The sequence below is a fragment of the Polistes fuscatus genome, unplaced genomic scaffold (assembly GCF_010416935.1).
Source record: "Polistes fuscatus isolate 324 unplaced genomic scaffold, CU_Pfus_HIC Scaffold10, whole genome shotgun sequence".
Lineage (NCBI taxonomy): Eukaryota > Metazoa > Arthropoda > Insecta > Hymenoptera > Vespidae > Polistes > Polistes fuscatus.
Genome location: NW_025112998.1, coordinates 1,986,295 through 2,003,442, shown reverse-complemented (window position 1 = coordinate 2,003,442; position 17,148 = coordinate 1,986,295). Strand labels below are relative to the sequence as shown.

The 17,148-nt window shown below is 32.6% G+C and overlaps 1 protein-coding gene across 7 annotated transcripts in view; it reads left to right on the top strand.

Moving 5' to 3' along the window:
• Positions 1-17,148, top strand: part of LOC122526003 (lachesin-like) — a 217,462-nt gene that overhangs the window by 129,990 nt on the left and 70,324 nt on the right. The gene's annotated exons all lie outside the window — the stretch shown is intronic.

Sequence of the window (17,148 nt, the reverse complement as noted above, 5' to 3'; positions counted from 1 at the left end):
GTTTATTTCGATTAATTGATCGAACAAATACGTTTAACAGTTGTATTCTTTTTATTTAATCGATCGATTTTATTATCCATATCGATATAGATAACAGTATTAATAATGTGCAATATGATTTTGTTGTATAATGTATAAATATAAATGCTTAATGAATTATTTTAAAGTGATTGATTTATTACATTGGTAATAAATGATAATATTAAAAAACAGAAAACGAAGTTCCAATTATCGTGGTTATGTCGGATAAATAAATGAGTTTGGATAATATATTTGACACGAATTATCTTCTCCATTTTCGTTATGTCGAACAGATTTGCATAATACGATGAAACGATGAAACAAAAAAAGAAAATAAAAAATACTAAAAAAGTAATTTTCACCGTTTCCCTCTCATTTTTTGTAATATTTTCAAATATTTTCACTTCCATCTTCGTAGAATATTAAAATTGAACTCAATTAAAATCAATAAAAACACGAATTGAAAAAGGTAAATCATAAAAATAACACATAAGATTCTTAAAAAACATACCAAAAGGTTTTCATCTTCTAACTCATAATATGTTTTCAAACAAACAAGAGAAAAATAAATAAATTGATGTGGAAAAGTACATTATTGAAGTACACGGAACTATTGAAAATTGATGCTACATTTCAAATAAATATGTGCCTTCTGTATGGCCATATCAAATGTACGATATATAAATAAGCAATTTGATGCCACATCTCGAATAAATACGTGCCTCGTACACGGGCATATCAAATGTACATAATAATATAAATAACAATTTTTAACGTAGAGTTACGTCTTATAAATAAAATCAATGTAAATCAAAAATTCCGAAAAATATATTCATAAAGATATTGAATATTAATATTCGAGTCTATAAACATTTCGAAAAATGATACGAAAATGGAATAATATATAAAAAATACGAAATACAGTATATATATATATTTAAATGCAAAGTATATACAGAGATTATTGAAAATATTTTCATTAATAATAATATTAATTATTATAAATAATAAAAAGAATCTTAAACTTAATTTATGGTCAGTGTAGTGCTTCAACAAACAACATAATACCAACTCTACTAACAACCAGACAAACCAGTCGGTTTAACATAATACCTTGATAAACCATGGCTAATGAATATACAACTCTTCTTAAAGACAATAGAATCTACGTTGATGGATAGATTCGTTAAAACCCTCGTGAAAAATAAAAAAAAAAAACAATTAAAATAAAATGCAATAAATAATTCAAATAATTTCTCTAATCTATGTTTCGAACAATTTATGAAATGACAAATCTTAAACTTGATTAATTATCAGTTTAACGTTTCGGTAAACAACTTATTAACGAATTATTCCACTAACAATTAATAGAAATAAGCTTGATAAGCAATCCTTGATGACGTTCAAATTATTCTCGAAGACAATGGTATCTATGATAATTCGTAGGATTCATTAAAACATAGTGACAGTAGTCAAAAGTTTCTACTTCACATCATGGTACATGACGTTTCTCGAGTATGACGAAAATCTTTAAGAAGAAGGAGAGTTAGTACATCAAGTACAGGATGCTCCAAGTGTAGTTATTTGAAAGTTCGATGATGAAGTAGCCGAAACTAGTCTAGGAAAGATAGATAGATAGAGAGAGAGAGAGAGAGGGAGAGAGAGAGAGAGAAAACATTACTGTAAGACGGTAATATGTATGTTATTTGAGACATGAAAAGTTTTGTTTCTCTTACAGTTGTTGAGAAAATAATCAACAAGAGAGACAAAGACAGAGAGAGAGAGAGAGAGAGAAAGAGAGGGAGAGAGATTTGAAAAGAAAGAAAATGTTAATTCTCCTTTTGTTTCGTTCCCTCCCTCCCTCTCTCTCTCTCTACTATCCTCCACTTTTTTGTCTTTTTTCGATATTTTTCACCCGCCAGAGAATTAGAAACAACGTATGAAAATTGGAAGAAAGTTTTAATCAAATTTCTTCGAAAGTAGGTCAACAATGTTCTTTCATACTCGACGATCTAGCATGACTTGTGTCACTCCACGACAAGTTAGAACCAACTTGTTGCTGTCACTCAATTTTCTCTAGGTCGTATACGGACGTTTTTAATTTCGCGTTCTATTCGCTTAAAAAAAAAAAAAGAAGAAGATAGAGAAAATTAGAATGAGAAAAAGAGAGAAAAGAAGAGAAGAGAAGAGAAGAGAAGAAAGGATTTCATCTTCGCAAATATAATTTTTCTTTTTTCATTATTTTATCTCTGTGATATTAAAAGCTATTTGTAAATTCTGATGCATTCGCGCATTTTGCATTTACACCGATAAAAAGTTTTCAACCGACGCACTATTTATATTTTGCAACTTTATGAAATATAATAAAGATATATTATATTATATAGATTTTTTCTCTCTTTCTCTTTATAATTTCTTTCGTATCAAGATTATTATTTATACATGAATATAAAATATAAATAATAATAATAATAATAGATACGCAATTGCATTCCCGTATCGATGAACTCTTGTAAAATCTCATTCTAACTGATAACAAAGCTTATTAAACGGTTGAACATTTTACTCTACAATATTGTACAATTTGAAAAATAACAGGATAACCCAATTACAGGATAAACATTCCTATATTGTACCGAATAAGCTTTCACTTTTGAAAAAGAAAAAAAAAAGGGTAAGTGATTTTCCATATCATTGTCTTGAACAAAATGAAACAAAATTTCAATATGCAAAAAGACAGAGAGAGAGAGAAAGAAAGAAAGAAAGAAAGAAAGAAAGAAAGAAAAGGATATTTTCCAATGAATTTCAATTATACAATGAAACCCCCCGAAGGTTGGTAACTCTAATGCGTTTGCTTTCAAACGCAAAAGCCATTTCCGGTAAGTGGACGATACTTTTGCCGGGGTGCACTCGCGTTAGGTAGAGGAGGGCACTCGGTCGCGTACACCAGAATATTGAAAAGTTTTTAGAGTCTGAACGGACGACTGAATTTTCATCGCTTCCTCGTTTTCTGCCGAATAATAAAAAGAAGAAAAAAGAAAAGAAAAAAAAAAAAAGAAAAAAGAAAAGAAGACGAACGGCATCGATTGCGTTCTCCTGCTACCGCATCCACCCCCACCCCCCACTCCCAACCAACCCCACACCCTCCCCCATCTCTTCTTTCTCTCGGGTGCTTTTTCGTTCGTCTCGTTTAACGTTCAACTCGACATTTGGTTTTCGAGCAAAGCAGGAAAATGGATATATGGAAGAGATCGAATAAAGTTTGTCGATCCTAACCAGGTACCCAGATCTTTTCCCTTCATTTTTATTTTTCTAATACTCCTTTTTTCTCTATTATCTTATTTAACATGAAACGTGCACGAATGATATAAATGAGCATACATAAATTGCTCGGGGAAATACAAATTAGGATAGGTAAACTAACTGCAGATAATCTGAAACGATAATAGGAATTTCCCCCACCCCCATCGATTCTACGTACCATGGGGAAAAAATATAAATGAACGAACGTACATTCGGAAAGAATGTCACATAAGAAACGTATTATGGGAAATACAACTGAATTGACACATATATAAAATTGTAAACGTGAAAAAGTATTATGAACAGATATACAGATACAAGAGTATATGATTGGTCAGAAATATACGGATAGCCTATTTATGGGAAATCGAAATAACTATGTCTTTTATCTCGATTTGTCTTCCTCCCCCCCCCTCTTCCCTTCTTTTTCTCCTACTATTTCCAATGAAAACGATTTCTACGAGAAGCCTAATCTCGAATGAAAAGATTTTCTCTGTTTCGTGAGCAAAGATTCTACCTTTGCGATGATGTATAATTGGAAGCTTTTGCTTTTGCTTTACCGTCTTTTCTTCTTTTTCTTTTTCTTCTTTTTTTTTTTCTTTCTACCTCTCTTTTATTCTCATCTTCGTTTGTTATATTTGCTAGCTTTTCGAAATGATTGGAGATTATTATAACCCATAAACGAGTTAGGATATCTTCTCAATGTATTTATCCAATATCTAACATAGAAAAGATAGATAAGACCAAAAGGAAATAACTTTTATATTTCTCTTATAGAAAATGGTGTTTTCTTTCCTCCTACGTACAATTTGTCGTATCTTTTCTTCCTTTCGTCGTCATCGTCGTCGTCCACTGAGAAATATTTTTTCGATTTCTTACAATGTTACGCAAACACAAATATTTTAATAACTCGGATAAAAGTATCCCATTTCTTCTATCACGTGTGGAGATTTACTTATCGATAAAATAAAAGATAAAGAGAGCATCGAATCTTCTTGAAAGTAACAACGAAAATAAAAATCATTATTATTATTATCATTATTATTATTATTATTTGTATACTTAGGTATTATTACGCGCGAAAGATATTCGATTTTATTTTCATCAACAATTCGGAAAAGGTAAGACAACTCGTTTTCTAGCATCCCAATGGAAAAGAAAGAAAATTCTTTCCGACAAGTAAGAATAAGAAGAGTAAGGAATATAAGGAATAAGAATAAGAATGGTAAGAGGAAGATAAAATAAAGGAGGAAGAAAAAAGAAAAGGATAGGTAAGGTTGAGGTGGTGGAGGATGTCGTCAAGCCTACGAGAGAAACGAGTTTTCTCGATTGGACGCAGCTGTCGTATGTTACCGAAAGAGACTGACTGCAAGATTGCCAGAAGAAAGATCCACATGGATTTGTATGTGTGAGTATGTCTGTGAGTATGTGTGTGTGTGTATATCTGGCAAAGTTTTATAGTAGAAGTGATAGAAAGAGAGAAGGTGTTTTATACATGTATATCCTATCGAATAGACAGTAAGGTTGGCTCCATCGGTAGCAGATGGTTTCTCTATTGACGTATACCTGGGCTAAAGGACGCACACCATCCTCGCGAATTCGATTCCTATCGAATTTTGCATTTCCCTTCTTTGCCAGACCAATGATATTCCTATATCACTTCCTTCAATTTTCGACAAGTTTAACGTATACCATGACAAATTTCAATCGCATTTATTTACGTATATTTATTTAAATTAAGATTAATATTGCGTCAAATATTCGTTTGACAAATAAATTATTATTAATCAAATGAATTTTTACACAAACTACAAAAAAATCTACGATTATTCGTAAATGTTCGATTAAATGCGTGTGTCAAATTATATTTAAGAAAATTCGTTGGATAAATAATACCTAAGATTGTTGTTCGACAGGTATTTAGATATTGGTTGTTATTTAAATCGAGATTGACAAAATTCACGAATAATCTTGCTAACTCGTATAACAAAATTTTCGTAAAAAAAAGTGCAAGAGACACTATTGTATCTAAATTCAATTCAAATTTAAAATTAAACAACAATAATCACTAAAAATAAAAAAAAAATTCAAAATTAATAAAAAATTATTACACAACAATTCAATTCAAATTTAAAATTAAACAACAATAATCACTAAATTATATATATATACCAAAAGAGAAAGATACGAGAAGGATAGGATGGCACGTGTTCGTCCACAATATGAAGGGATGTTTAGGGATCCAAGGCTACTCCCATTTCAATTCAAGTAATGGAGTCTGAAACATTTCTCTGGTGGTTCGTAATGTCTATCTGGTGGCATGTGGACCCTCCATTTTCCGTCTGCTTTCTGTTGGATAGGTAAATAGGTGAATTTCGTTAAACCGAAGTGCTCTGTCTCTCTCTCTCTCTCTCTCTTTCTGCATCATCATCATCATCTCTCATAATTCATCATAAACTTAACAAAAAAAACATAAAGGTAAAAATAATAGAAAAAAATAACGAACAAACGTTAGATAGTTTACAGTTAATTCGTCTAACAAATATTATCCCATACGTCCACTATGGATTTATACCATATGAAAATAGCTCGATAAACGTAATTTTCAGTGGACATTAAGCAAATATGTATAGGCAACTGTTTGTTTTTGGCATCGAACTACACCACCACTACCACCATCACCACCATCACCACCACCACCACCATCGCCACTACGCGTTCAACCTGCCCCCCTCCCTCCGAACGAAACCAACGCACTCGTCGCGTCGACTAATTTACGATTTACGATTTGTCGGTGAAGTCGTGATTATAGAAAAGAAAAAAAAAGAAGGCAGAATTAGCCAGCTGCTTGAAAATGATTTTAAACGCAACGCGTGTTAAAATTCATGAAAAAGAGTTCAGAGTTGTGGGGAACGAGTGGGAGGGGGGGGTTGGAATAGGTGTCGGTGTGGGTGCATAATGTAACGCAATTAGAAAAAAACGTTGCGTAAATTTGTTACAACAACGATCCTTCGACGAGCTCAACTCGAATTTCATTTTCCCCGCATAAGCTGGATACCCCATGCCCCCCTCCCCTAACCCTACCACCCCCCTGAGCATTTTATCCCAGTAACGGGCCGGTAAAATGAAATTGCCAACGAGTAATAGGTAACAGTAGTAATTCGCGTTCGTTTTTCACGGCCGATGAACGAGTCATCCCCGCTGGTTGGTTGCTTGCTTGCTTGCTGCACACATTCAAAACATTTTATTTCCAGGGTAATAATTTAAGACTGCGAGTTATCGTTCAAACGCGTAATCGTCGAATATGTTTTAACAGTTTATTGATTAACGTAGCAACGATCGGTTGCTTGCTATGGGGAGGAGGAGGAGGAGGAGGGGGGAGGGTGTAATATATTATTACAATTGGCAACACGTGTTCTTAATTTTGATATTATTAATAGTAACGTTCGATATAATCTATCTTCCCTTATTGTATTATTTTCACTCAAACAATATGAAACTGTGGAAATTCGTAGAGACACCTGTATTAATGCGTTTAACATTACCCTAATCTATCTTTCCCCTCTTTCCGGCAACGTCAATTATATTCGAAAATGGTCGTAGAACGCGGGGAAGGTATCCGAGAAAAATCCAGTTTCCAAATTTGCATGAAACTTTCAATCCGGTTCCATTCAGTTCAGTTGGCGGATCGCAAAAGTTTTAGCGATTACATCCCAGATTGAAATGCTGTTTGGAAAAGCGATGTAGGAACGATTCAGTGCAAACACGAAAGCCGAAGAGAAGGAGGGGCCAGGGGGAGGATACAGGGGGCAGGGGGGAGAGGGAGAGAACGGACCACCACGCCGACCACTCAAATAAACCCTCTGCGCGTTTCGTTGGAAATAAAACGACCAGAGGGGGCCAAGAGTTTTATCGCCTGTGTTTACCTCCTCGTAATTGCGCTATCCTACGCCGTTCATATAATGGAGATATCGAGTGAGAGAAAAACCAATCGTCGTGTATCTTCGATCACACTTTTCCAATCATTCCCCTAACTACCCTTACTACCCTTTTTCTTTTATATTCGCTATTATATATGTAACATAAAAAGATAAAAATAAAATAAAATAATACAGGAAGATAATATTATACATACGTTTGTCATATTGTACAATGAAAAAATAATATCCGTGCAAAATAAATAATATTACGACAACGTAAGCATATAAGTGCATACTGCTACTAAAAAAAAAAAAGGAAAAAGAAAAAAATCGCGTTAGAGTTTTACAGTCTCTCGACAATTTTATATTTCATTCCAATTTAGCCCTCGTTATGCGAGCCCTTTACGAACCAGTCGCGGATTTAGAGAAAAACAAAAAGAAAAATGTATAATATTATATGGCGTGTAGTATACGTAGTACGCGCAGATAAAAATATATATGAGTACTCGTATAATCTTCTATATTACTCGACAAAATATTTACTGCTATTCAATATTATTTATTATTCTTTTTTACTCGTTTTTTTCTGCATACAAATTAATGTTAAAATATGAAGAAACACATTACCGAGTCATACTATAACGCAACAGTTTTGAATATTCGCGTCAATCGGTAAATAGGAAAAATATGAAATGAACGAATCATAGTATTTTACATCACGATACGCAAATAACATAAGGAATACAGTTGAAATTTTTTTTTTATAGTTTATCGACGTTTACATTGATTTAAATCGCAATAGGAAAAATATATACGCGAGAGAAAGAAAATGGGTTTATTATTTTTGGAATATTTTCTACGTTTAATAAGAAATATTTGTGAAAAAATGATTTAATGAGATTTACATCGACTATTGTAAAAAAGAAAAAAGAAAAAAGCTGTCGTTAGTCTCAGTCAGTGAACGTTAATTGGAATGTAATTAAATGACAATTTGTAGATATAGAGGAATTGAATGATAGGTATCGTTCATTGATATGGTGTAACACGTATGAGAAGGACGACGAACTTTGATGCGGACGAAACCCGGGGACAAACGAACGTTTCAATTTTGCAAGCTCCATCTAAATTCCATCTGCGATGGCTCTGAATATTTTAAACGTGCTCCCTGGTATTCGAATTGCGTTTTGCCCTGCAGTGTATGCTACACGTTACGACCTCCTCCTACCTTTCGTTTTAGAGCTTTTCCTTCTTCTGTTCCAATGGAAATAATTTCAAGATCAAACTATCGAAATTATTTGATTTCATTTATAATCTCGATTGCGAGTTTTTTTGAAAATTAACGATTATTGCATTTGTTTTTTTTTTGTGTTTCATTAAATATCATTAAGAAAAATATTGACGCTTTGTCTATTAATTTATTAATTATTAATAATACGTTTAAAAAAGGGATTAATATTTTCACGACGTTTACCAAAGTTTGTGTTTTCCTTATTAAAAAATGAACAAAGATGACTCGATAAGTATGAGGACAAAAAAAAAGAAGGAAAATGAAGGGAAAAAGGGAAAGGGAGAAAGAGAGAGAGAGAAAAAAAAGGTATTAGCAAGGACGATTAAAAATCTGTGGATTATCTCTCTCGAGGACTACGACGACCAGCTTAATAATCCTCGACGAGATCGACGTTAGTAATCTCACCTTTCTTCTTTATTTTTTAATAGCACAGCATTAGACCTTGAAAGCGACCGATGCAAATTTTCGCACGCTCCCGTTTTCGAGTAATCCCTTTTCGTGGGATCGTCGAGAGCTTCGCCGTTCTTCCCGGACGAAAAAAAAAAAAAAAGAAAAGAAAAGAAAAAGAAAAGAGACAAGAAAAAAGAAAAAAAGAAAGCAAAAGAATAAAAAGAATCTACTTTACACGTAGGATAATAATATCAAAATCATGGTGGAACACTGGTTAGATAATGGTTCGTAATTTTACAAGAAAATAACACCTCCGTACATTGAAAAAACGATATATCTTTTTATAATTACATGATATTTTAATTACGAATAAATTATTACACAAATATATTATAATTTTATTATATTATATTTATTATTTATATTATTATTTATATTTATATTTATTATTAATTTTATTTTATTATATTATATTATTTATATTATTACAAATATATTATAATCGTATCGATAATAAAAATTCAATTGACTTTCAATTAATAATTATCCGACAAAATAATTCATCATTTTAATTCTAAACAATTTGCACGGATTACTTTTAATAATTTCAAAACACACCTTCAATAAAATCAATTGTCGTACATCTAAAAAAAATACATTTTTCGTTATCATATAATTGTATTATAACAAATAAGATAATATTAACTATATTGATAATTATAAAAAGTTAGACAGTTTGAAAAATTGTAGACAGCTTGGAAAACGTATCTATACAAAAATCATTTTTCCAAGTAACTTTAGACACAAGTACTAATACTAATGTATGAAAAGGGAACAACACACACACACACACACACACACATATATATATATATATATACACACGAGAGAAGAATTCGAAACGAGCAGTAAGCGAAGAGAAGAGAAGAGAGCTTGCTCGCTCGCGCGTTAGTTTAATGCCCTATAAATCGTACCGCAAAGTGCTGGTCCAGCTCACAGATACAACGATACGGGCACGTACGATACTACTAGGAGAACTCCTATCGTTTATATACGTGTATATGCATGTATACGTGTGTCTGTTTCGCGAACGTTTGCGAAAATGTAGATACGGAACAACCAGACGAGAGAAACCTGACTTTACAATAATAATCATTACAATAATATGAATATATGAATATTAATATTAATAACTGAGAAAAATCGCGTCTTGCGTTTAAAAAACATAAAATCCTATGGATGATTTGAGAACAATAATTTATTACGTTGATAATAAAGTAAACAATTTCGCGAATATAATAGCGAGATCGTATACTGAAGATTGACATTTGTTATAGAAAATGATTCATAGATGTGAAACGATACTTGAACGAATTACCCTTTATAAGATTCTTCGTTGTGCATTTGTATTCTATTGTATTCTATTGTTTTCAATTTCAATCGTTTATGAGTCATCCCCGTATATAATCTTACTTTATCGAATTTTCAACGTAATATTACGCTCGTTACGAAACGTTATGTTATATAACATAAATGACGAGAATTTTCAATAGAATACAATTGACATTTTCTTCTTTTTTTTTTTTTCCTATGAAAATGATTCACGGATAGATTATATGAACTAATCTTTTAAAAAGAAATTATTATTTTTATCTTTGATCCATTGTGTTAATTGTCTTTTCTTTTTCATAAATCATCCCACACGTTTTATCTTTTACAAATTTTATCTAATAATAATAATATTAATAATAATAATAATAATAAAACGCAAATAATTGTCTATTATAATGGGAAAACATAAATTATCGGGCTTTTAAATCTACGCAACGTTTCATAGATCATAAATTATACTATACAAAGTATCTTTCCTCATAGAATTTCATACTATGAATACAAATTATAAATCATGATTCGATTAATGATTATCTTACGTAACGGGCATCAACGTTGCAATACATAGATAAGCATACGTGTAAAAATGAAATTGAAGAGAGAAAATGATTATCCTATTTGTGAAACCATTTAAACCTATAATAACAATAATAATAATCAAAGAAACAAAATGTGTGACTGGAAAGAAAATGATTTTCTTACGTAATACGTCTACGATGTAATGGGGATAAACAAACTTAGATACGTAGATGTAATGTGAATTCACGTACACTTATGCACCTGCATGTTCGTTTGTACTTACGAGTAGACCTTGGATACACGCATCGTATCCTACGTAATTAATCCCGTGTGAGACTCAACGGACGTGCTGGACTAATTACCCGCCACTCGCTCGACCACCTCTTATATGTATACATGTCCACGCACATACACACACACACACATATATACAAATGCACGTTCACGCCCACGCCCACGCACGAGTTTCACATATACGTGCATTGAGTAGTAGAGACATGTACACATATACACCATCCCATATATACCTGCATTTCTACGTAACACGCCTATAGCGCATAAACACCTATACATATACGCACGTACGCACAATTCCCAACCACAGCTTTTCTCCGCGAACGTAAATTTCTCGCCTAACTAGATTATTCTACTCGAGCTGTGTGTGGAGATGTGATATAGAGAAGATAGTTATCAACGAGTGATTTATATTTAAGGGATAGAAGTTTAACTATATCCAAATATCTAAACCCGAACATTTTACGCGCTATCTTATTTACACGTTTCTATATTTCGTTTAATCTGCACGTTTTAATCATGCGTCTCTCTCCACTCATACGATCCATTTATTCATCCCATTTCTCTTACGATCATAAATAAAACAAGTAAAATCTTATTAACGCGTTAACGTTGGCACGCAGTTTTTTTTTCTCTACTATATTTTATTAAAACTATAATAAAAATGATACTTCGTTTTATACGATTAACAACACCCTATTCGAAATGTTGATCTAACAACAATTGATTTTGTATCCAATCGTTCAATGTTATTTTAATATAATACAAAATGAAACTTTTCTATTTCATTATAAGAACGAATCGTTTGATTCTAAAGTTGATCTTATTAGAAAATATTCCGATAGATATTCGAACCTGCCCCGTGAACTCTTTCAGACCGCGGGTACCGCACCGGAACCCCCGGTTCTGTTCGTTCGATTAGCGTCAACGAAGAAAAACGAGAATTAGCTTCCTCTTCCTCTCTCCCTCTCTCTCTCTCTCCCTCTCTCTCTCTCTCCCTCTCTCTCTTTTGGGTTAAAACTCGTGATCGAAGCTCTATGGCCGAAGAGAGAATTGATAGCACGACGAGACCTCGATCGAGGGACGAATTCGAAATAGATACGTCGCGTCCGAAAGATTTAATCCCGTTAAGAAGCATCAGTTTCGAGTTCGGGGGGAACGTAATCGAACGAATGAACGAACGAACGAACGAACGAACGAACGAACTAACGGATGAATAAACGAACGAGAGAAAAAGAAAGAAAGTGTAGATCGAACGAGAGAAAAAAGAATTGCAAAAAGAAAAATTCTATTTTCACGATGCTTTTTCGTTTGATCTCTTACTTAAACGTAATACATGCGCGATAACAGCAAAGCTATTTAACAAATTTTTCTCTCCTGAATTAATTTCTTTTTTTGAAGTTATGCTTCTTTTGGCGCGTTGGGGAAAATGTAATGGGGAGTGATTTTGTTTCGAGCGTCTGGAAAAACGACACCATGAAGTTTGTCGGTATTTACGACGCGCGGCAAAGCGATTTCAAGTATACGGCATGAAGTTGTCTTCTTTTCTTCTTTCCCTTTTCTTCTCAAGCGGGTCACCCATCCAAATACTAATCGTACTCAGCGCTGCTTCACTTAAATGATCGAAGCGAGAACTAATGCTGTAACCGCGCCATGGCTGTTGACGCGTGAAGTAATTCGATATATCTCTCTTATATTTAGTGTGGACTGATATCTATATTTTGATATTTTCTTTTTCTTTTTTTTATTCTTTCTTATATATATATAATAATAATAATTATTTATTTTTTAAGTTATTTTTTTTCTTTGAAGTTTTTTTTTGAAGTTATTTTTGAGGTTATTGAGGTTATATTCGTTTTGGTATAGCAAAAAAGTATAACTTCTTACGTGCGTACATAAGTACACACACCAGTTTTCTTATTCTTTCTTATATATATATAATAATAATTATTTTTTTCTTTAAGTTATTTTTTTTCTTTGAAGTTTTTTTTTTGAAGTTATTTTGAGGTTATTGAGGTTATATTCGTTTTGGTATGGCAAAAAAGTATAACTTCTTACGTGCGTACACAAGTACACACACCAGTATTTTTTTCTTCTTCTTTTACATCTCGTATAGAATAATAATAACGTAATCCTCGTTCTCTCGTTTTGCTTTATTATTTTATTTTTTTGTATTTTTATTCGTAAAATCTATAATAGAAACATTTTTTCCCGTTCGACGTGTATGCACACGTAGTTTGTTTGATTTTAATCAGCCGTCCTCTCGCGAAAGATTCTTACAATTAAATTCCATAGTTAATTGATCGAAATGAAAAACAAAATGTGTAATACTAAACAAATAGGAAAACAATGTAGAGAAAATGCCGGGGTATCGTACGCGTTGTTGTTGGTGCTCTAACTGTAAAAACAAAAGGGGAGAAATAACGTGTCTACGAAATTGGTCATCCTTTATTTTTACCGTTATTTCAATGTTTTTTTCACTATCAGAATCAGTTTAATTAAAGAAGGAATAATACGAAAAATACGTTTGTTCTCAAATTATACATACTTATTGGAATATTAAATAATTTCGTTTTACGTTTAAATTATCGTAAATATTAATAAAGTATATCAGAGTGTTCGATCTATCTTAAATAATTGTTAATTAATGTCTATTGCTGTCTAAAAGCTCGGAGTATACGAGCTTTTTATACGAGTATACGAGTTCTTTTATATAAATGAATGCTTAAAAAACATCATAAACTCTCTATCTCTGAGTTGAAAAACATAAGAAAAAAAGCAAAACTACAGGAATAAGAAAAAGTATCGAAATATGGTACCCTCCAACTCGAATGATCTAACCGCATACATATACACGTTCTCGACTTAGAATCTTAAAGTTAATATTTGCTAAGATATCGAAATGGTTTCAGTCAGTTAGGTGGATAACCGTGTACATAGTCTTTCTCTCTACACATAAGACAAATTCAAACACTCGTACGTAAAGTTTCCAAAGAGTTTTAAACTTGTATCTATCTGTTATTTATATTTGTGAATCGTCAGGACCAATCACGTTTCTTTGCCATTACATTGGATACTAAAAGTATCGATAACGTGACGTGTTTCACAGTGGGCGTGTATACGAGAGACAAGAGAACGACGATAAGAGCTGAAAAAGGGATACTGCGGAATGTAGTTTACCTACGGAAAAAGAAAAATAATCAAAATCGAGGGTTGCAAAAGAGAAGGGGGAGGGAGGAATTGTACGTGGGGTGACTTTGAGCTTCACTGACCCGTGTACAGGTTCGGACAGGCTCTTCTATCTGTACTTTACAATCGAGGATTTTATTGAAATCTTCTTCGGTACTCTTCCTTCTCTTATATAAACTTTAACAGACATTTTTATCCGGCAAATAAATTTCAACGTTTTCTTTTCTATCCAAAGGATTCTAAAAGAAACGGTGAGAAAGGAAGAAAAAAAAGCAAAGAGAAAGGTGGAAAGAAAGAAAAAGAAAAAGAGAGAGAGAGAGAGAGAGAAAGAGAGAGAGAGAGAGAGAGAGAGAAAGAGAGAGAGAGAGAGAGATAGTTATAAGGATAAGTATACTAGATAGATAGTCATATGGAGTATGGTTAGAAAGAGGAAAGAAAATAACAGAGGAAAATTATTGCCACCGATATGAAAGAGCCTAGAGTTATCGCTGATAAACCGTATCAAACCGTATGCCGAGAAATCGTATCAGAACTGAACTTCAACTCAACGATTTACGATTTTACCCGAGCCGCACCTGATACTCTTCTCTTCTGCTATGAGATGATCATTCTTTCTTTTTCTTTCCTCTTCCTTTTTCTCTCTCTCTTTTTTTCTCTTTTTCTTTTTTTTTCTTTTTTTTAAATTTTTCTATATCACTTCGCGTACCTATACTTTCGGAAAAGAGAAAGATTCGTTTTTTTATTTTTCACCCGAATATGCAATTCGTTTTCCTCTTTCAATTTTGATGTTTTACGTTACTTTCATTAAAATGTTTAGTTGATGGATTGTAATAACAAAGTCAAAGATTTATCACACGTGATACGTCAATACAAATGATTATATTCAGTAGAAATTTGTAAAAAATGTTTTTCCTCATACGATCAATAGTCCCTGCGATAATAATTATTTGTGACTCACCCTGTGCATATATACATATTGTACAATTAATGTATGTATATACGTACATAATTTAGAATAAAATGATTGTGGAAGAGTTTTTGAAAATCGTAGCAAGCCCGTATGTCTGTATTAATAAACCACCAACGTCAAAGTCTGGCTGCACCCATAGAAGCGTTCCCCGTGAAATTGGAACGCGTCGAGGATCGGTCTACATTGATTTTCATATTCCCGTAAGCTCGTGTCCAAGTACGTTAACGTATTTTTTTTCTCCCCCCTTCCCATCTTTTCTTTTCTTTTCTTTTCTTTTAAACGACGAGAAAACATAAGACGAGAGAAAATTGTACGGGCACTATCTTTTTCGATACTCTAGAAGATTTCCCTTGGTATAGAATGAATGACATGTCAATCGATTTCACGTCTGTGGAAAATGCTACTCTTCTTCTTTACCAATCTTATCCTATCATATATGTAATACAACTATTTCTTTTTGTTTCTATTAGAAAATGTCTATAAGTATGATATTTTGAAATTTAGCACGATATTAAATATTAAATTAGGAGTGTAACGTACGAATATTAAAAAAGTCAGAAAAATGATTTGGAACGTATTATTTTATGCTCGTGCATTAATATTTGTTGATTTTCTTCGTTATCGCTGATATAAAAGTTTGAACACGCTACTAGCCTGATTAAATTTTATTTATTATTCCACTTCTTTAATGCACGTTAACTTTCGAGATCATAATAATTTCGTATCAGGAAAAAAAAAGAATGTCAAGCAAAATGGCATAACACTTTAATATTAAAAACGAATAAAAAATGAGGTATTTCTCGAAATCGTGACATACGTCGAATCGATTGAGGAAACGTCAACGAATCGGAGTGGAAAACGTCTAACATAAGTCATTAAAGCGTCTCTCCTATCTGTTGCAAATGTTGCAACTCGTATATACTGCATCTGCAATGCGTGCGATTTCGTAGGAATGCAGACACGTTGCATCTTCTAGGAAGCTTCGAGCATTGCCAATTTTCACAAGTACGAATGTTGTTAGACGTACTACGAAGTATGGTTAACTGGTAAGAGAGAGAGAGAGAGAACGCTTTACAGTTAGCTTTCCTATCTTCCTACCACTTGCAACCATAAGCTTTTGCATGCTGAACTTGGTGTCACGATTCCGCTACAATTCAAATGCTAAACTTTTCGAATAGTGTGTTCAGTTTCTCCAAGTTAATAAGTTTTAAGCAAAGATTAGACGAGAATGGAAGACAATCAAGTATATTTGTTTAATAATGTCTAACATTCAAAATACATTAATATAAATTGATCGAACAATTAACTACGAATATTAAAAATAAAAAGATAAAAAAATTGTTGAAATATTAATTTGGACAATAAAAAAACAATTGTATTCAATATTTTCTTACATATTATTAAATGATTCAAACAATTTCGCATATATACACGCATATACGTATTGTTTAGTAAATAATTATATATTTATCGTTAATTTCGAGTCAAATAGAAAATCATTTCTCGTTTATTCGCATAGGAATTAGTGTAATCGACGATGTAGCACGTGGGACCCGGTGGGGCCGAGTATCGAATCGATCGAGCTGTGTGCCAAGTGCGGTATGCAAATAATCTACAAATTCAATACGCGTATTTCTGGCGTGCAAAGATAACGCTACAAAAGCGAAAACTTCTGTCTGCCTAGTCTATCAGAGAACTAAAAGAGAAAGAGAGAGAGAGAAAGAGAGAGAGAAAGGCCCACGTAATTTTGTTTTCTTCCTTTTTTTATCCGGAAAAATAAGAAGCCTAAAATATCACGCGTTAATTATAAGTCAATTATAATTTCAATATATAATTTTTAATAAATACATTTATAACAATAT